The 21050-nt window shown below is 36.5% G+C and overlaps 1 protein-coding gene across 6 annotated transcripts in view; it reads right to left on the bottom strand.

Annotated features, from left to right (window-relative positions):
* Positions 1-21050, bottom strand: part of RHBDD1 (rhomboid domain containing 1) — a 161332-nt gene that overhangs the window by 59704 nt on the left and 80578 nt on the right. The window lies entirely within an intron of this gene.

Here is a 21050-nt window from a genome sequence, read left to right as displayed (position 1 = left end):
TTTCAGAGATCTTTCATCTGTAAGCCCTGAGACTTATATGTCAAAAACTCGCCAGTATTCCTGACATCTCCCCAAATTCCCATCTCTTTTTAGCTATGTTCTCCTCAGAATAATGGAACTGGAAGAGACTTTGAAGCATACCCATTTCAATTCCTTCATTATAAAAAACATAAAAATAAAACTGAGATCTGATCAGATTCAGTGACTCACAGCACAAATAAAGTTAGTTAATGGTTATGCTAGGAATGAAACTCAGGTCACTGAAATTCCCATCATTTTTTCTTTGTAACACACCATAAAAGGTAAAAAGAACATGAACATAATTTATCCAATTTTTCACAAAAATTTCCATACAATAAGACAAACGTTAATTTTACATACCTTGATGTTGCATCAGAAAAAAGAAAAATGTACGACTTAATTAAATAAATTATCTCCCTTTTTTTTTAACTTTAAGTGTATCTCAATTGGTTCCTATGAATAGATGATGCTTATAAACAGGATTCAAAGGGATCACTAAATGTTCTCTTAACAAAGCACCACATATTAATTTGAAAACTAAATATTTTTTTCTAATATGGCTTTCCCGATTTTTACATCTAGAGACTAAGAAACAAAGCAGCAATCAGTTTCATTCTCTAGCCAAGACTTTTGTAGTATATGCCACCATAGTTTCAAATATGCTATGCAGCAACCCCAACTGTGTAGTGCAGGGTTGGGGGTGACAATTCTGCTTGATTTTTTCACAAGACAGCCAAAGTGTGATTGTTGCCATTTGCCTTTCAGAAGAATCCAAGAAAAGAAGCACAAGTTACTCCACATGTCAGTAAAGATTTCCGGCTTCAACCAGTACCCATGCTGCACGCTGGCAGACAGAAATTGAAAAGGACAGAGCTTTGTACCCAGCACCAGGTTAACCTGGTGGCAGGCTATTAAAAAAAAAAAAAAAAAAGAAAGAAAAAGGCACAAATTATACATGGAGGGATGCGGGGGCGGGGGAGAAAAAAATGCAATGAGCTAATGTTCTTAGTTGGCATCTGCCTTATGACTCAAAGAAAAAGATGGCTCCTTTCCAAAATTTTTCTATTATTGTGGTATCAGCAGCCTCTTGGACTCACTTATAAAAGCTGAGACTGCCAACAGAACAAGATAAGATTTCTGTTAGTAGTAGTAAACGTGCAAGCCCCTAGAAATAATAGAAATTTTGATATTTTTTCTACAAAGGCAACTTAGGCATGATTATTCCTGGCATGATCTTCAGGACTTGTAATTATGGCCAGATACTATTGTGACATACGATAATAGCAAATTGTGAGGTTAAAAGTTGCTACCTTGATTTTTTTATTTACCCTTACAATTTATTTAACTAAGAGAAAAGTTTGCGAGGACAGTCATGCACCACTTAACCACAGGGGTATGTTCTGGAAAATGTATCATTAGGCCATTTTGCCATTGTGCGGTCATTGTCAAGTGTAGTTACACAAACCTACCTACAGGGCACAGCCGACTACACATGTAGGCTACACGGTAGAGCCTATTACTCCTAGGCTATGAACCTCTATAGCACGTTTCTGTGGTGAATACCGTAAGCGAGTGTAACGTAAGGGTATTTGTGTGTCTGAACACAGCAAAGGTACAGTGAAAATATAATTTTATAATGTTATGGGACCACTGTCACATATGTGGGCTGTTGCTGAGCGAAACATTATGTAACGCATGACTATCAAGAGTGCTGGATGTTTCGCTGGGGTACTGGCATTCTTTCTACCAAATGAGCTTGTTAGTGGATCTTTTCAAAACTCAGTATTATTGCTAACTATTACATTAACTCCTTAGTCTAAAACCTTGGAATCCAAGAGAGAGTTATTTACCCAGACTTTTAAAAAGAAACTATAGTTCTATCTACTTCATGATGGAAAAATCCTCTTTATGGAAGAAAACAAAATCTGGTAAATAGTATGCAAGGAATGATGATTCAAACCCCAATGAAGAATAAGGAATGCTCCTAGCTTCCTCTTGGGATGTAGAAAGCTGGAAAGAGCATCACTCTCATCCTTACAAAAAACATAAATGCTACAGAATCCACAAATTAACTTTTTTTTTTTTAAATTGGGCAGCCTCCCAAGCCAGAGTAGATTCAGAGAGAGTACCTAATAACTTTTCTTGAACCCATCAAAGACCTGAGGTTGTAGACCAACCAACTAAACAAATGTAAATCTAAAATGATACATGAGCACTTGCTCACCTAGGACAGACTCTGCTGGTCACCAGTAAAAAAATTTCGGCCAAATTGTGAGATTGGTAAAGGCTGACTGTAAGCAAGCAAGGGAACCCAGAATCCCCAGAGGGCTATGATACAAAGAAATTCACACCCACTTTCTATTCAGGCTCTTCTCAGAACCTCATCTGGTCTCACAAGAATGACTAGTGAGAGTCCAGAGAAAGGATCCTTTGTCATTATGGTACAGTGGGAAGAGAACAGCACCCACTCCAGGAAATGTATGAAAGGCTGCCCAGATCCTTCTCCCCTAGAGACCCTATGGAATAATGCCTTAAATAAGAGCAAAAACCACTGAGAGGGTTTGGATGTGTCCTCACCCAAATCTCATCTTGAATTGTAATCCCCATAATCCCCACGTGGAGGTAATTAGATCACAGGGGCGGTTTCCTCCATGCTGTTCTTGTGACAGTGAGTTCTCACGAGATCTGATGGTTTTATAAGCCTCTGGCATCTCCCCTGCTTGCACTTACTCCGTCCTGCCACCCTGCAAAGAAGGTGCCTGCTTCTCCTTTGCCTTCCACCATGATTGTAAGCTTCTTGAGGCCTCCCCAGCAATGTGGAACTGTGAGTCAATAAAACCTCTTTGCTTTATAAATTACTCTGTCTCAGGTATTTCTTCATAGCAGTGTGAGAATGGACTAGTAGAACCACCATTTCCCTTGGGGAGCTAGTGAAAGCATATGGCAACTTTAAGAAGGGAAAAGGAAGAAAAACAAAACATACCCTCTAAATCTGGGGGAGGGGCAAGAACACTGAGGAGGCCATACTGCCAAACCCAGGGGCACAGTAACTGCCTCAGACTAAGGCTGAGGACATCAGGACACACCCATAACTTGCCTCTCATCACCAGACGACAAAGCATGGAGCAACAAGTAATTGCAGTATACCACCGGGAGAGGCACAAGGGAGTGGAAGGAGAACGTATCCGAGTCACAGCACAAAAGGAGGACCTGAAACTGAAGTTCAAGCAGGCATGGAGAAAAACCCTCTGATAAATCAGGCCCATCCTAAAAATAAAGGGATTTGAAGTCTTTGATGTGTCCAGAGTAACTATTGCAACAACAGGTATTCAAGGTATTCAATATTACTCATAATTATCCCATGTAATTCAAAATACTCACAGTATTCAATAAAACAAGTAGACAATCAGTAGGGATATAGAAGACCCAGAAAAAACTATCAGCTAAGTTCATCTAAATAACACTTAAATAGAACATTCTATCCAACAGCAGCAGAATACACGTTCTTTTCAGGTGCACATGGCATTTTAACCAGGATGAAGTGTAATACAGCATAACCAGGTGAGAGTTATCCTGGGAATGCAAACCTGCTTCAACTTTGAAAATCAAAGTAATATAGTATGCTAATAAAAAAGAAAAAGTATATAATCATCTCAACAGATAGAGAAAATATTTTTAAAATAGTAAACCTCATCTTACAAAAAAAAATCAAATACTTCGGTATAAATCTAAGAAAACATATGGAGGAGCTGATTTTAGTGCACTCATCACCTGAGTAGTGTACATTGTATCCAATATGTAGGCTTTTTAATCTCTCACCATTTCCCCTTCTGAGTCTCAAAAGTCTGTTATACAACTCTGTATGTCTTTGCATACTCATAGTTTAGCTCCCACTTATAAGTGAAAACATATGGTATTTGGTTTTCTATTCCTGAGTTATTAATACTTAGAATATTGGCCTCCAGCAGCCCCATCCAAGTTGCTGCAAAAGACATTATTTCATTCTTTTTATGGCTGAGTAGCATTCTGTGGTGTATATATACCACATTTTCTTTACTCATTGGTTGATGGACACTTGTTTCCGTATCTTTGCAACTGTTAACTATGCTGCAACAAACAAACACATGCAGGTGTGCATAATGACTTCTTTTGATATAATAACTTCTTTTCCTTTGAGGATATAATCAGTAGTGGGATTGCTGAATCAAACGTAAGATCTACATTTAGTTCTTTGAAAAATCTCCATACTGTTTTCCATAGAGGTAACTACTTTACATTCCTACCATCAGTGTATAAGCATTCCCTTTTCCCCACATCCACGCCAACACCTATTGTTTTGTGACTTTTTAGTAATGGTCACTCCAGTTGGGGTAAGGTAGAATCTCATATAGTGGTTTGAATTTGTATTTCCCTGAAAATTACTGGTGTTAAGCATTTTTTCATACATTTCTCAGTCACTTGTATATATTCTTTTGAGAAATGTCTTATTCATGTCACTTGCCCAGTTTTGGATGGGCTTTTTTTTTTTCTTGTTGATTTGTTTGAATTCATTGTAGATTCTGAATATTAGTGCTTTGTCAGATACATAATTTGCAAATATTTCCTCCCATTCTGTGGGTTGTATGTTTACTCTGATAATTATTTCTTTTGCCATGCAGAAACTTCTTAATTTAACTGGCTCCCATTTATTTTTGTTTTTGTTGCATTTGCTTTGGGGGTCTTACTCATAAATTCTTTGCCTAGGCCAATGTCCAGAAGAGTTTTTCCTAGGTTTTCTTCTAGAATTTTTATGGTTTCAGTCTTAGATTTAAGTCTCTAATTCATCTTAATTTTTTATATGGTGAGAGACAGGGATACAGTTTCATTCTTCTGCATGTGGCTAAGTTTTCCCAGCTCCATTTATTGAACAGGGTGTCCATTCCCCAATTAATGTTTTAAGTTTTGTTGAAGATCAGCTGGTTTTAAGTATTTGGCTTTATTTCTGGGTTCTCTATTCTGTTCCACTGGTCTTTGTATCTACTTTTATATCAGTACCATGCTGTTTTGGTTACTACAGCCTTGGAGTGTCATTTGAAGTCAAGTAATGCGATGCCTCTGGATTTGTTTTTTTTTGCTTAGGATTGCTTTGGCTATTCAGGCTCATTTTTGGTTCCATATGAATTTTAGGGTTATTTTTTTCCATTTCTGTGAAAAACAGTGTTAGTATCTTGATAGGAATTGCATTGAATATGTACATTGCTTTAGGTATTATGGTCATTTTTGTGATACTGATTCTTTCAATACTTGAACATGGGACATATATTTGTTTGTTTGTATCATCTATGATTTCTTTGAGCAGTATTTTATAGTTTTCCTTGTAGAGATCTTTCACCTCCTTTGTTAAGTTTATTCCCAGTTTTTGTTTTGTTTTGTTTGTTTGTTTGCAGCTATCATAAAAGGGGTTGAGTTCTTGATTTGATTCTCAGCTTAGTGGCTGTTGGTGTACAGCAGTGCTACTGATTTGTATATATTAGTTTTGTAACCTGAGACTTTACTGAATTCATTTATAAAATCTAGGAAGTCTTTTGGAGTCGTCTTTTGGGTTTTCTAAGTATACAATCACATCATCAGCAGAGGTATTTTGACTCTCTTCCAATTTGAATGTCCTTTCTTTCTCTTGCCTGACTGCTCTAGCTAGGACTTCCAGTAATGTGTTGAATAGAGTGGTGAAAGTGGGCATCCTTGTCTTGTTCCAGTTCTTACAGGGAATTCTCTTCACCTTTTCTCCCATTCAGTATGATGTTGGCTGTAAGTCTGTCATAGGCAGCTTTTATTTTGTGGAGGTATGTTCCTTTAATTCCTAGTTTGTTGACATTTTTTATCATAAAGGGATGCTGGACTTTAGCAAATGCTTTTTATGCATCTATTGAGATGATCATATGGTTGTTTTTAATTCTGTTCGTGTGATGAATCACATTCATTAACTTGTGTATGTTGAACCATCCCTGCAACCCAGGGATGACACTCATTTATTCATGGTAAATTATTGTTTGGATGTGCTGTTGGGTTCAGTTTGCTAGTATTTTGTTGCAAGTTTTTGCATCTACATTCATCAGAGATATTTGTCTGCATTTTTCTTCTTTTGTTATGTCATTTCCTGGCTTTGGTAGCATGGTGATACTGGCTTCATAGAATGAGTTAGGGAGGATTCCCTCTTTCTTAGTCTTTTGGAATAGTTTCAGTAGGACTGCTACCAATTCTTTGAGAGTCTGGTAGAATTTGGCTGCGACTCTATCTGGCAATGGGCTTTTTTTGTTGGCAATTTTTAAAATTATGAATTCAATCTCACTGGTTGTTACTGGTCTGTTCAGGATTTCTATTTCTTGCTGATGAAAGCTAAGAGGGTTGTATAATTCCAGGGATTTATCCATTTCCTCCAGATTTTCTAGTCTGTATGCATAGAGGTGTTCACAGTAATCACAAATGGTCTTTTGTATTTCTGTGATGATGGTTGTAATGTCTCCATTTTAATTTCTAATTCAGCTTATTTGAATCTTCTCTTCTTTTCATGGTTAAGATAGCCAATGGTCTATGATTTTGTTTATCTTTTCAAAGAGCCAACTTTTTGTTTCATTGATCTTTTTGTTGTTGTTGCAATTTCTTTTAATTCTGCTCTGATCTTTGTTATTTCTTTTCTTCTTCTAGCTTTAGGTTTAGTTGGTTCTCATTTCTCTACTTCCCTGAGGTGTGACATTAGGTTGTCAATTTGTGATCTTTCAGACTTTCTGATGTAGGCATTTAGCCCTATAAAGTTTCCTCTTAGCACTGCTTTTGCTGTATCCCAGAGGTTTTGATATCTTGTGTCACTATTATCATTCATCTTGAAGAATTATTTAATTTCCATCTTGATATCACTGTTAACCTAAAAATCATAAAGGAGCAGATTTGCTTAATTTCCATGTACTTATATGGTTGTGAGGATTCCTTTTAGATTTGATTTCTAGTTTTACTCTCCAATGGTCTGAGAAGATATCTGATTTCAATTTTTTTACATTTTCAGAAATAGATAGACGTCAACATATTCAATTGTTGTTTGAAAAAAGTACAAAGGCAATTCATTGGAGAACTGATAGTCGTTTTGACAAATGGTGCTGAAATATTTCGAAGTTCACAAGCAAGAAATGAACTTTGGTTCATACCTCACATCTTATATAAAACTAACTCAAAATGGGCTATATATCTAAATGTATATTTTAAGACTGTGGAACTCCTAAAAGAAAATGTAGCAGAAAATGTCCATCAGCCACAGACTGGATTAAGAAAATGTGGCACATATACACCATGGAATACTATGCAGCCATAAAAAAGGATGAGTTCGTGTCCTTTGTAGGGACATGGATGCAGCTGGAAACCATCATTCTTAGCAAACTATCGCAAGAACAGAAAACCAAACACCACATGTTCTCACTCATAGGTGAGAATTGAACAATGAGATCACTTGGACACAGGAAGGGGAACATCACACACTGGGGCCTATTGTGGGGAGGAGGGGGAGGGATAGCATTAGGAGATATACCTAATGTAAATGACAAGTTAATGGGTGTAGCACACCAACATGGCACATGTATACATACGTAACAAATCTGCACGTTGTGCACATGTACCCTAGAACTTAAAGTATAATAAAAAAACAACAACAACAAAAAGAAAATGTAGCAGAAAATCATGGTCTTGGGTTAGGTCAAAAGATTCTTAGATATGGCACTAAAAGCCTGACACATTGATAAATTTGCTTCATCAAAATTACAAACTTTTGTGCCATGAAAGATACTTTTAAGAGAATGGGGGAAGAAAGCCACAGACTCAGGGAAAATATTTGCAAATCACATATCTTATGAAGCACTTTTATTCAGAATATATAAAGAATTCCCAAAATTCAATCATAAGAAAACAAACAGTCCAATTAAAAGTACACAAAATAATGGAACAGAAACTTCAGCAAAGAAGATATACAGGTGGCCGATAAACAGAAACATCATTAGTCGTTAGAGAAATATAAATGAAAACTACAACCTGACACCTATTAGAATGGCTGAGATAAAAACAACTGAAAATACCAAATGCTGGGAGAACCAAGAGCAACTGGAACTCTCGTATACTGCCGGCAGGAATGAAAACTGGTACAAACACTTAGGAAAACAGGCAGATTCTTATAAAGTTAAACATAAATTTACCATATATAATCCAGCAACCCTAATCCTATGTGCTTACCTAGGTGACATGAAAACTTATATTCACACAAATTCCTGTATGTAAATTTTTATAGCAGCTTTATTCATAAATGTCAAACCTGGAATCAACCCAAATGTCCTTCAATTGGTGAAAGGATTAAAAACAAAAACAAAAACAAAAAACTTCTGGTATATCTATACACTAGAGTATGATTCAACCATAAAAGAGAAAAAAATTATCAATATAGTTAAAGGGATGAATCACAAATAAACTTTGCTAAGTGAAAGAAGTCTGATCCCTCAAAGCTAAATATTGTGTGATTTCATTTATATGACATGCTGGAAAAAGCAAAGTTCAGGAGATGGAGAACAGAACAGTGCTTGTTGAGGATCAAGGGTCAGGGGAGGTTGACTGCAAAGGGAGAGTGATGGGTGATTTTCTGGAGTGATACAACTGTGCTGTATCTAGATTATGATGATAAACCACTCTATGCTTCTGACAAAGCTCACATAAGTGCACACCACGAGGAGTAAATTTTACTATAAATTTTAAAGAAATAAAAATATTAACAAGGAACCCAAAGAAATAACTGATAGGTGATCAATTATTATACAGAAGTGCATAATACACGACTAATATTTAGTCTTGTAAAAAAATCACCAAAGACTACAAAAACCATTACTTGAAAGGTTTTCAAGTAATTTTTAGGAAACAGGATATTCATATGGTGACATAGTATTGCCTCATGTGGAACATGAAAAGAGCAAAGGGAAAATTTTACCTTTGCAACAGAGAGATTTGTCAGTCACTTTCTGAAACTAGTAACCAAGTATTAGTGGGATGGCTTGACACTGTGTATCTCCTGACCTGATGCAATCTGAAGAACACAGCATTACCTATGACATTTTCTTGCTAAAAATGTGTAACCCAAATCCAATTAATCAAGTCCTCAAATGTAAGTGCCAATATACAGAAATGCAGATAACTATTTAAATACACCATGAAGAAATAAGAAACACGTACCATTCAATGAGACTAGTGTCCTGAAAAATTAAATCATACAAAGGGTGTGGTATGGTTTTTATATTAAAAAGAAATAATCAAATGCAACATCAGAACCTTGAAAACCTGACTATAAAAGATACTCTTTGAGAAAATTAGAAAATTTCGTATTTGGACTAAATGTTAGGTGTTATTAGGGGATTCCTGCTAATATTCTTTGATGTGGCCATGATGTTTAGATAAGTAGCACAATTGCCCTTATTTTAAAAAGATACACATTGAAGGATTTAGAGACAAAGTAACAAGATGTCTCCAAACCTGTCAGAGGGTTCAGCCCAAACAATTCTGGTTTCTCTCTTCTATCCTCCCTCCCTCTCTTTCTCTTCCCTTTCCCCTCTCAAACACATATACACATAAACACACAAACGCTACATTCAAATAAATTTGGGAAATACTGCAAACCATACCTCCTTGAATATCCACAGTGACACTGGTATACTACTTATGATTATAATTAGCTCTGCAATTAAGAAACCAATTAATTACATATTTTCCAAGCTTATTTGATCACAGAATTTTATTTTGAATGAATGTTTTGAACAGCACATGAAACTAGTTTCAAGGAAACAGATCTAAAAAGACTCCTTAAGTGAATTATGCAGTAACTGACAATGGCAAAGGAAGCAGCTTTATAAAAATTTATATTAATTTGAGTTTTATTTTCCTTCGAAACCATTGTAATTGTCTAAGTGTAAGAATCAAGTAGACATTTGTCAAAGGCCTTTTTCATTTTTTTTTTCTTATGGAAAAATATTTGGTTTGAATTGGCTTATTTCATAAATTTCTGGCCATATGGTACATACTATTTTGTGCCTTACTTTTTTTCATTCAGCAATTATGTTGTAATCATATTTTCATGCCACTAAATTTTTCAAAAATGTTTTTAATAGATGCCTAATATTTCCATTTTACAATGAAACCATACTGATTTCACCCTTGCACACATGGTTGTGCAAATTTCAATGTATTTAAGTTTTTGTTTTTAAATTTAATTAGGGAATAAGTAACTTACAAACAAATATTGGACCATCTCTCTATTAATAATTTCCTCAGGCTAGATTCTTAGTCAAGAAATCACTGAAGGTAAGCCTCTTGATTATACATTTCCAATATGTTTTCCAGAAAGGTTACACCAATTTGCATTCATATCTGCAGCATATAGAAATGTCTGTTATCACCACCAACATTAAATGTGGTGAGATAGAGGGAGATAGAGCAAGATGGCCAAATAGAAACCTTTACAGATCGTCCTTCTCAGAGGAACACCAAACTGAAGAACTATCTGCAGAAATCATCACCTTCATAAGAACCAAAGATCACGTGAGTAATCACAGTACCTGGTTTTAACTTCACAACACTGAAAGAGGCACTGAAGGGAGAAGGAAAGACAGTCTTGAATTGCCATGCCACTCCTCATCCATCCCCTGGTAGCACAGACAGAGAATCTGTGTACTTGGGGGAGGGCGAGCACAGCGATTGTGGATATCCCACTGTAACTCAGCACTGCCGGAAAGCAATACTGAGCAGAACTTAGCCAGCATCCAGAGAGTGCGCATTTAGACCAGCCCAGGCCAAAGGGGAATTGCTCATCCCAATGGTCAGAACCTGAGTTCCATCAGGCCCTGACACCATGCGCAAAAGTGCTCTGGGGTCCTAAATAAACTTGAAAGGCAGTCCGAGCCACAAGGCCTGCAATTCTTGGGTAAGCTCTGGTGCTGTGCTGGGCTCAGAGCCAGGACTTGGGGGACATGCCTTCCAGTGAGACACCAGCCGGGACAGCCAAGCCAGTGGGTGTTTACCTCTCTCCCAAACTTAGGCACTGCAACTCGCAGCTCTGGAAGAGACTGTTTCCCAGTGCCTGAGGAGAGGAAATAGAAGAGTAAAGAAAAATGTGTTTTGCGACTTGGATACCAGCTCAGCCACAGTAGGATAGGGTATCGAGCAGAGTCCTGAGGCCCCTATTCCAGGCTCTAGTTACCAGGCATCATTTCTAGACACATGCTGGGCCAGAAGAAAACCTTCTGCCTTGAAGAGAAAGACTCAATCCTTGCAGGGTTCATCACCTGCTGACTAAAGGGCTCTAGGGACCTGAATAGGCCACCGTGGTAAATAGGCAGTACTCAGCCCCTGGTATCTGGTGAGACTCAGAGACATGCTGGCTTCAGTGTGACCCAAGCACATTCCCAATATGGTGGCTATGGGGAGAGACTCCTTCTGCTTGAGGAAAGAAGTGAGGAAAGTAAAGGGAACTTTGTCTTACAGCTTAGGTACCAGCTTGGCCGCAGCAGGGTGGAGCATCAAGCAGGCTCTTGGGGTACCTGATTCCAGGCCTTGGCTCTGGGAAAGCATTTCTGGACCTGTCCTGGGCCAGAGGGGACCCCACTTCCCTGAAGGGAAAGATTCCTATCAGATAAATTTGACAAAGAGATTGAAATAATTAAAACGAATCCAGAGGAAATTCTGGACTTGAAAAATGTAATTGACATACTCAAGATTGAATCACAATTGACCAAGCAGAAGAAAGAATTAATGACCCTGAAGACAGGCTATTTGAAAACACACAGTGAGAGGAGACAAAAGGAATGAAGTACACCTTCAGTATCTAGAAAATAGCCCTAAAAGTGCAAATCAAAGTGTTATTGGCCTTAAAGAGGATGGAGAGAGAGGCGGATAGAGGTAGAAAGTTTATTCAAAAGGATAATAACGGAACTTTCCAAACCTAGAGAAAGATGTCAATATTCAAGTACAAGACAGTTACAGAACATCAAACAGATTTGATCCAAGTAAGACTACCTCAAGACATTTAATAATCAAACTCCCAAAGGTCAAGGAAAAAGAAAGGATCCTAAAAACAGCAAGAGAAAAGAAACAAATAACATACAATGGAGTTCCAGTAGTTCTGACAGCAGACTTCAGTGGAAACCTTACAGGCAAGGAGAGAATGGCATGATATATTTAAAGTGCTGAAGGGGAAAAAAACCAAAAAACTTTTATCCTAGAATAGTATATCCAGTGAAAATATCCTTCAAACATGAAGGCAAAATAAAAAATTTCCCAAGAAAAGCTGAGAGATTTCATCAATGCCAGACATGTCCTACAAGAAATGCTAAAGGGAGTTCTTATGTCTGAAAGAAAAGGATGTTAATGAGCAATAAAAAATCATCTGAAGGTACAAAACTCACTGGTAATAGCAAGTACACAGAAAAACGAATAAAAAGACACATGTAATTGTGGTGTGTAAACTATTCATATCTTGAGTAGAAAGACTAAAAGATGAACCAAACAAAAATAATAACTACAACAATTTTTCAAACATAAACAGTATAATAAAATGTAAGTAGAAACAAAAGCTAAAAACTAGGGGGACAAAGTTAAAGTGTAGAGTTTGTATTGATTTTCTCTTTGCTTGCTTGCTTGTTTCTTTATGCAATCAGTGTTAAGTTGTTATCAGTTTAAAATAATAGGTCATATTAATTTCAAGCCTCATGGTAATCAGAAATCAAAAAATATACAACAGATACACAAAAAATAAAAGGCAAGAAATTAAAACATACCTCCAGAGAACATCACTCACTACAAGGAAGACAGGAAGGAAGGGAAGAGGAAAGGGAAGACCACAAAACAATCAGAAAACTAATAACAAAATGGTAGGAGTAAACCCTTACTAAGCATTAATAGCATTAAATGAAAAAAGACTAAATGATGCAGAATAGAATGAATGCATTAAAAAACAAGGTCCAATGATCTGTTGCCTACAAGAAACACACTTCACCTATAGAGAATGAAAATGCATATAGAGGCCGGGCGCAGTGGCTCACGCCTGTAATCCCAGCACTTTGGGAGGCCAAGGCGGGTGGATAATGAGGTCAGGAGATCGAGACCATCCTGGTTAACACTCTACTAAAAATACAAAAAATTAGCTGGGCATGGTGGCACACACCTGTAGTCCCAGCTACGTGGGAGGCTGAGGCAGGAGAATGGTGTGAACCCGGGAGATGGAGCTTGCAGTGAGTCAAGATCACACCACTGCACTCTAGCCTGGGCAACAGAGTGAGACTCTGTCTCAAAAAAAAAAAAAAAAAAAGAAAGAAAAGAAAGAAAATACATAATATAGATTGAAAATAAAGAAATGGAAAAAGATATTTCCTTCCAGTGGAAACCAGTAAAGAACAGGAGCAGCTATGCTTATATCAGACAAAACAGATTTGAAGATAAAAACTATAAAAAGAGACAATGTAATTATATTATGATAAAGGGGTCAGTCAATTCAGTAAGAGGATATATCAATTATAAATATATATGCATCTAACACTGGGGCACCCAGATACATAAAGCAAATATTATTAGAGCTTAGGAGAGAGATCGATCTCAATACAATAATAGCTGGAGACTTCAACACCCCACTTAAAGCAATGGAAAAGTGTTCCAGAAAGATACTCGACAAAGAAAAGTAACACTTAATCTGCAATATAGACCAAACAGACCTAACAGATATTTATAGAACATTTCATCCAACAGCTGCAGAACACACATTATTTTCCTCAGCACATGAATCCTTCTCAAGGGTAGACCATATGTTAGGCCACAAAAAAGTCTTTTAAAAAGTTCAGAAAAACTGAAATTATATCAAGTATCATCTCTGACCACCATGGAATAAGATTAGAAATCACTAAAAAGAGGAATTTGTGAAACTATACAAATATATGGAAATTGAACAATATGTTACTAAATGACCAGTGGGTTAATGAGGAAATTAAGAATGAAATTCAAAAATTTCTTGAAACAAATTATAATACAAATACAACATACTGAAACCTATGGGGTACAGTGAAAGCAGGACTAAGAGGGAAGTTTATAGCAATAGGTGCCTATATCTAAAAGGTAGAAAAACTTCAGATAACATAATGATTCATCTTAAACCACTGGAAAAGCAAAAGCAAACAAAACAAAAAAAAATAGTAGAAGAAAAGTAATAAAGTTAAGAGTAGAACTAAATGAAACGAAAAAAATACAAAAGGTTAATGAAACAAAAAGTTGTTCTTTTGAAAACATAAACAAAATCAACACACCTTTAGCCAGGCTAAGAAAAAAAGAAGACCCAAACAAAAATGAGATTAAAACTAGACATTAAAACCTATTCTACAGAAATTCAAAGGGTTGTTGTTAAAGGCTACTATGAGCAACTGTATGCCAATAAATTGGAAAACCTAGAAGAAATGAATAAATTTCTAGACACACACAACTTACCAAGATGAAACCATGAAGAAACCCAAAACCTAAATAAACCAATACAAAGTAATGAGATTGGTGCCGTAATAAAAAGTTTCCCAGCAAAGAAAAGCCCAGGACCCAATGGCTTCACTGCTAAATTTTACCAAATGTTTAAAAAGGAATGAATACCAATCCAACACAAACTATTTTAAAAAATAGAGGCAGAGGGAATACTTCCACACTAATTCTATGAGGCCAGGATTATCCTGATACCAAAACCAGACAAAGATATCAAAGAAAACTACAGGCTAATATCCCTGATGAACATTGATTCAAGGATAATAGCAAATTGAATTCAACATATTAAAAAGATAATTCATTATGACCATTTGGGATTTATCCCAGTGCTGCAAGGACGGTTTAACATAAGCAAATCAATCAATGTGATACACGATATCAACAGAATGAAGGACAAAAACCATATGGTCATTTCGATTGATGTGGAAAAAGCACTTGATAAAATTCAACATCCCTTCATGACAAAAAAACCCTAAAAAATGAGTATAGAAGGAATATTCCTCAACACAATAAAAGCCACATATGACAGACCAACAGCTAGTATCATGTTGAAAGGGGAAAAACTGAAAGCCTTTCCCCTAAGATCTGGAACACAACAAAGACGCACACTTTCACCACTGCTATTCAACACAGTACTGGAAGTCCTAGCTAGAGCAATCAGACAAGACAAATAAATAAAGGGCATCCAAATTGGAAAGGAAGAAGCCAAATTATCTTTGTTTGCAGGTGGTATGGATCTTATACTTGGAAAAACCCCAAAATTCCACCAAAAAACTATTAAAACTGATAAATTCAGGAAAGTTGCAGGATATGAAATCAACATACAAAAGTCAGCAGCAGTTCAATATATTAACAGTGAACAATCTGAAAAACCAAGAAAGCAATCCCATTTAAAATAGCTACAAGTAAAATAAAATACCTAGGAATTAACTTTATCAAAGAAGTCAAAGATCTCTACAATGAAAACTATAAAATATTGATGAAAACACTGAAGCAGACACAAAAAGTAGAAAGATATTCCATGTTCATGGATTGGAAGACTCAATATTGTTAAAATGTCCATACTAACCAAAGCAAACTACAGATTCAATGCAACCCCTATCAAAATACCAATGACATTTGTCACAGAAATAGAAAAAGTAATGGTAATATTTACATGGAACCACAGAAGACCAAAAATAGACAAAGCTATCCTGAGCAGAAAGACGCAAACTGGAAGGATCACATTACCCCACTTTGAATTATACTACAAAGCTATAATAACCAAAAGACCATGGCACTGGCATAAAACCAGACACACAGATCGGTGGAAGAGAATAGAGAATCCAGAAACAAATCCATACATTTCTGGTGATCTCATTTTCAAAAAAGGTGCCAAGAGAATACACTGGGGGAAAGTACAGTCTCTTCAATAAATACTTCTAGGAAAACTGGATCTCCATATGCAGAAGAATGAAACTAGACCCCTATCTCTCACCATATACAAAAATCAATTTCAAATGGATTAAATACTTAAATCTAAGACCTCAAACTATAAGTCTACTAAAAGAAAATGTTGGGGAATCTCTCCAGGACATTGGATTAGGCAAAGATTTATTGAGTAATACTCCACAAGCATAGGTCAAAAAACAAAAATCAGCAAATGGGATCACATCATGTTAAAAACCTTCTTTACAGGAAAGGAAACAATCAACAAAGTGAAGAGACAATGCACAGAATGGGAGAAAAATATGTGCAAACTATCCATCTGACAAGAGGTTAATAACCAGAATACATAAGGAGTTCAAACAGCTGCTTATATACAGGATAAAACCTAATAATCTAATTTTTAAGCCATGCAAAAGATCTGAATAGACATTTCTCAAAAGAAGGCATACAAATAACAAAAAGGCATAAGAAAAGGTTCTCAGTGTCATTGATCTTCAGAGAAATGCAAATCAAAACTACAATGAAACATCATTTCACTCCAGTTAAAATGGCTTTTATCCAAGAGATAGGCAATAACAAATGCTGGTGAGGATATGGAGAAAAGGGAACCCTTGTACACTTTTGGTGTGAATGTAAATTAGTACAACCACTATGGAGAACAGTTTGGAGGTTCCACAGAAAACTAAATGTAGAGCTACCATATGATCCAGCAATTCTACTGCTAGGTATATGCCCAAAAGAAAGGAAATAATTATATCAAAGAGATATCTATATTCCCATGTTTACTGTAGCACTATTCACAGCAGCCAAGATTTGGGAGCAACCTAAGTATCCATCAGCAGATGAATGGATAAAGAAACTGTGGTACTTGTACACAATAGAATACTATTCATCCATAAAACAAAATGAGATCCTGTCATTTGCAACAACGTAGATGGAACTGGAGGTCACTTAACTGTGTTAAGTGAAATAAGCCAGGCACAGACAGACAAACTTTGCATGCTCTTATTTATTTGTGGGAGCTATAAATTGAAATGAACTCATGGAGATAGAGATGAAATGATGGTTACCAGATGCTGGGGTGGAGGATAAGCAGAAATGAAGACGGTTAATGGGTACAAAAAATAATTAGAATGAGTAAGATCTAGTATTTAATATGCACAACAGGGTGACTACAGTCAACAATTTTTTTTGTACATTTAAAAATAACTAAAAGAGTAGAACTGGATTGTTTGTAACACAAAGAAAGGACAAATGCTTGAGGTGATGGATACTCCATTTATCCTGATGTATTATACATTGTATGCCTGTATCAAAATTCTCATGTACCCCATAAATATATACACCTGCTACATACCCACAAAAATTAAAAATAAAAATAAAAAACGTGGTGAGACAAACAAAGTAACTCTCTGCTAATATACAGCAAATTATTTTTAGATGCACACTGATCACTTAGAAGTCTTTGGGTTATATGTTAAAATTGTTTTCAATTTTCCTAATAGGAGTTAGTATTAATTACTTCATTGCATGAGTTCTTTACATACTGATTATATTCTTTGTCAAAGTTTTTATTGATCTATCTTCCACAATTTTTTCATTACTTTTCTGTTTAGAAAGTCCTATATTCAAAAATCATCAATTATTAACTTTCATGACTTCTTTTTAAAATTATTTATTTTTATATTTCATTCACTGTAATTCAAAATGTTAAACAAGGTCACTCTGTTTCAGATGTACTAAGTGGCCGTTTGAGAGACAAACAAGTTCTATGTACTTGTACGATTTTTCATGAATGGAAAGAAGAGACTGCTTTAAATTTTCTGAAAACACATGTGTAGGAGGAAGGGAAATAAAGGGGAAAAAAACCTATGACTTTGTTAAAATAAAAGGTTAGATAGCAAAAATAATTCAGCACAAACTCTGGATCATTTAGTCCTAGCAGTCTTATACTGTGAGGAGTTTTAGAACTTAACTCCATACTCACAAAGTAGAAGCTAGATTTTTTCAGACCAAGCAACTAGTTAGAGGTAGAAACAAAACCTTTGGCTTCAAAATAATCCCAGAAATACTCTTCTCACCAAGCAAGTCTTATAGCATCTGATGTGTAAAAACTTTTTTTTTTTTTTTAAGTAAAAATGATTAATTTCTTAACTTCACTGAAATGTTTTAAGGATAAGAAAAAACAAAAAATAATTTAAAATAGGGGTAGTAAAAATTTTATGTTGTTTCTATTTCTGTTCAGTATACTCTCTTGAGTTATTTTTACAAGAAGTTTTTTAAGAATGAGATTTAAATTTATGAAAAATCAACACTACTATAAGATGACTTTCTGAAATCTGTGAAGGTAGCCTGTTTTCTTTTTTTTTTTTTTTCCTTTTTTTGCCTGTTAGTATATATTTCAATACCATTTATTGTTAAGCAGGAAAAATTAGTATTACTGACTTATATTAACTTAATAATAAACACATTCTTTTTTAAGGAAACATCTCAAAAATCTACTCCAACTTCCTTCTGACTCCCAAAATGTAAGACCCTTCCTTTGTACCTAGATTCAAGTCTCTAAAATAGCCCTAAAATCACCAGGGTCATCAGAGGATGCTTTCCTCTACAGATCTTCCATGCTCATGTCTCTGAGCCCAAATTATTGAAGGAAGTCATTATTTTCTCTCTCTTTCTAAAAAATAACACCCGTACTACTAGACCTAACTTCCTGTATAGTCACTTATGGGGGCATATAGCAACGCTTTAGAAATAAAACTACAAAAAGTAAGCTTGCCCTCTTGCGTTTCCTTTCTCTTACAACATTTAACGTGGGAGGTTTTCTACGTCTCACATTCAAATATTCTCACCCGGGCTACCTAATTTTTCCCTCTGATTTTTCATCACTCTTTATGAAGGCTTGCTACTTTAGAATATACATTTTCTTAGCCAAAGGTAATAATCAGACGACGTCCCCCAAATATAAGTCCAAATCTTTCCTTTAATGCTGTGTTCTTTGGCTCTTGGGACTTTATTTGAAGTCAGCCTAGATGGGGATAGAGACAGGCTGTATGAAGCCCGCGCTGAGAAGTTTTGCCCTGCCCTACGTGTCCCATAGTATTTCATGGATAGCCCAGTGGTGATTAAACCTCTGTGTGCACAGGAATAACCATCAGAATTTGTTAAAATACAGACTGTGGGCCCTTCCCCCGGATTTCAGGATTCCATAGCTAAGGCATGCTTTTGAATGATTGTGATATTGGCAGTTCACTGACTACATGTGATACAGTGATTACAAAAATGGCTACAATTCTCCACCTCTCCCTCTATCTATAACCATTGCATGTGACTTTGCTGTTCCTCTAAGAGGTAGAGACTATCTCCCTATCCCATGAATCTGAGCTAGTCTTGTTACCTGCTTCAGTAACTGTATACAGAATACAGTGGAACTGACACTGTGCCAGCATAAGACTTGTTGATTTCTGCACTCTCCTGTAAACCATGTGCTGTAGCCTGGTGAATGAGCCCAGGCTAGCCTGCTGGATGAGGAATGAGGCGTGGCATACCACCAGCATCAGTCAGGCAGGCACGTAGAGGAAGCCACCCTAGAGCAGCCAGACCCCAGCAGACCACTGCAGACACCTTAGCTTGCTAGCCAAAATCGGCTCAGCCTGGCCCAGCTGCTTCATATACTCACAAGCAAGAATAAATGTTTACTGTTTAAATCCATGAGTCTCAGGGTGATTCTTTACACAGTGATAGATTACTGATATATCATCACAGTTCTGAAACTCTTCACCTGAGAAACACAGATGTATGCCTTCCTCTCCACTTCCCCTGCCACCTTCATAATTTAGGCTTTCCTTTCTTGTTCAGGTTACTGCAATATAGTCTTCCAACTTGTCTCCCTGCTTGTTGTCACTCCCCACCTCCACGCACACTGTTGCTGCTAAGACTGTATTCCCTAAAGTCAGAAATTTTATTGTTATAATTTATGTACTCTCATCATCTAGCATAATGCTTGGTACCCGACAGGTGCTCAATCTTGTTTGCAGAATGACTGCTACTACCAGATTCTTGTAACAGAGCTCTGACCACATCAGTCTCCATGCAGACCTCTATTGGCATTTACATCACATACTAAATCCACTTTCCATTTGGCCTATTTAATTCTAGGACCCCTGTGATCCAGCCCCAGCCTAGCTTCCCAATCTTCTTCCCTTTCTTCTCTTATTGTCCATTCAAAAGTGAGGGCTGGCGGAACATGACCCTAACTTCTATGCTGATACTCAGACTTCTACAGAGAATGCCCGTCCACAGCTCTTCAAGTTCTACACATCCTTGAAGGTCCAACTCAAACGCTATCTCCTCTGTGAGAATCTGATAGTTCTAGGTATGACAAAGCTCACCATCTTCTCCCTACCTCTAGCACTTAGCTTGAGCCTCTCTTAGTCACCTGATACTAGGGTTACCTGTGTGGTATCACATCTAGTAGGCATATGCCCAAACACAGATTGTTAACTTTTTGAGGGTAGGTTCCACCTTTTACCACAGTGTTCCCTATTGTACCTACCATTGTACATGAAACGTAAAACTTTAACAAATGCCCTTTAAATGAATAGCTGATTTTTAGTCACTACTCAAACAATAAAAACAGTAATTCCCAAACTCATAATCCAAACCTAGAACAATGACAGCAGAATAAATACAGCGTTTTTTTCAGATATCGGTTTGTAAAAGAAACTCCTGGAAAGCCTGTTCAAAATACAAATTTCTAGGCTCTACCCTCAGACAGATTGGTTCAGCAGAAGTCAAACCTGAGCTTGAATTCTTAGCCCACGTGATGTTGAGGGAGATTTGTGGAAGGTTTATGGGCAATATTTTGATACTTAGTGACATTGAGCCTTCTTTACACATATGAATTCCAAAGAAAATCTCTTTTTTTAATCATGCATCTAAGAATTTTAAGTTTCTTGACTTTAATGCCAAAGCATCGAGTGCAGCAGGCCTATAAAAAGAACCACTTTAACAATACATACCCAGTCTGGCACCTTACT

Source organism: Chlorocebus sabaeus, chromosome 10, assembly GCF_047675955.1.
Source record: "Chlorocebus sabaeus isolate Y175 chromosome 10, mChlSab1.0.hap1, whole genome shotgun sequence".
NCBI classification, from domain to species: domain Eukaryota; kingdom Metazoa; phylum Chordata; class Mammalia; order Primates; family Cercopithecidae; genus Chlorocebus; species Chlorocebus sabaeus.
Note: the sequence above shows the minus strand (reverse complement) of the source record. Positions and strands in the feature narration are given on the sequence as shown.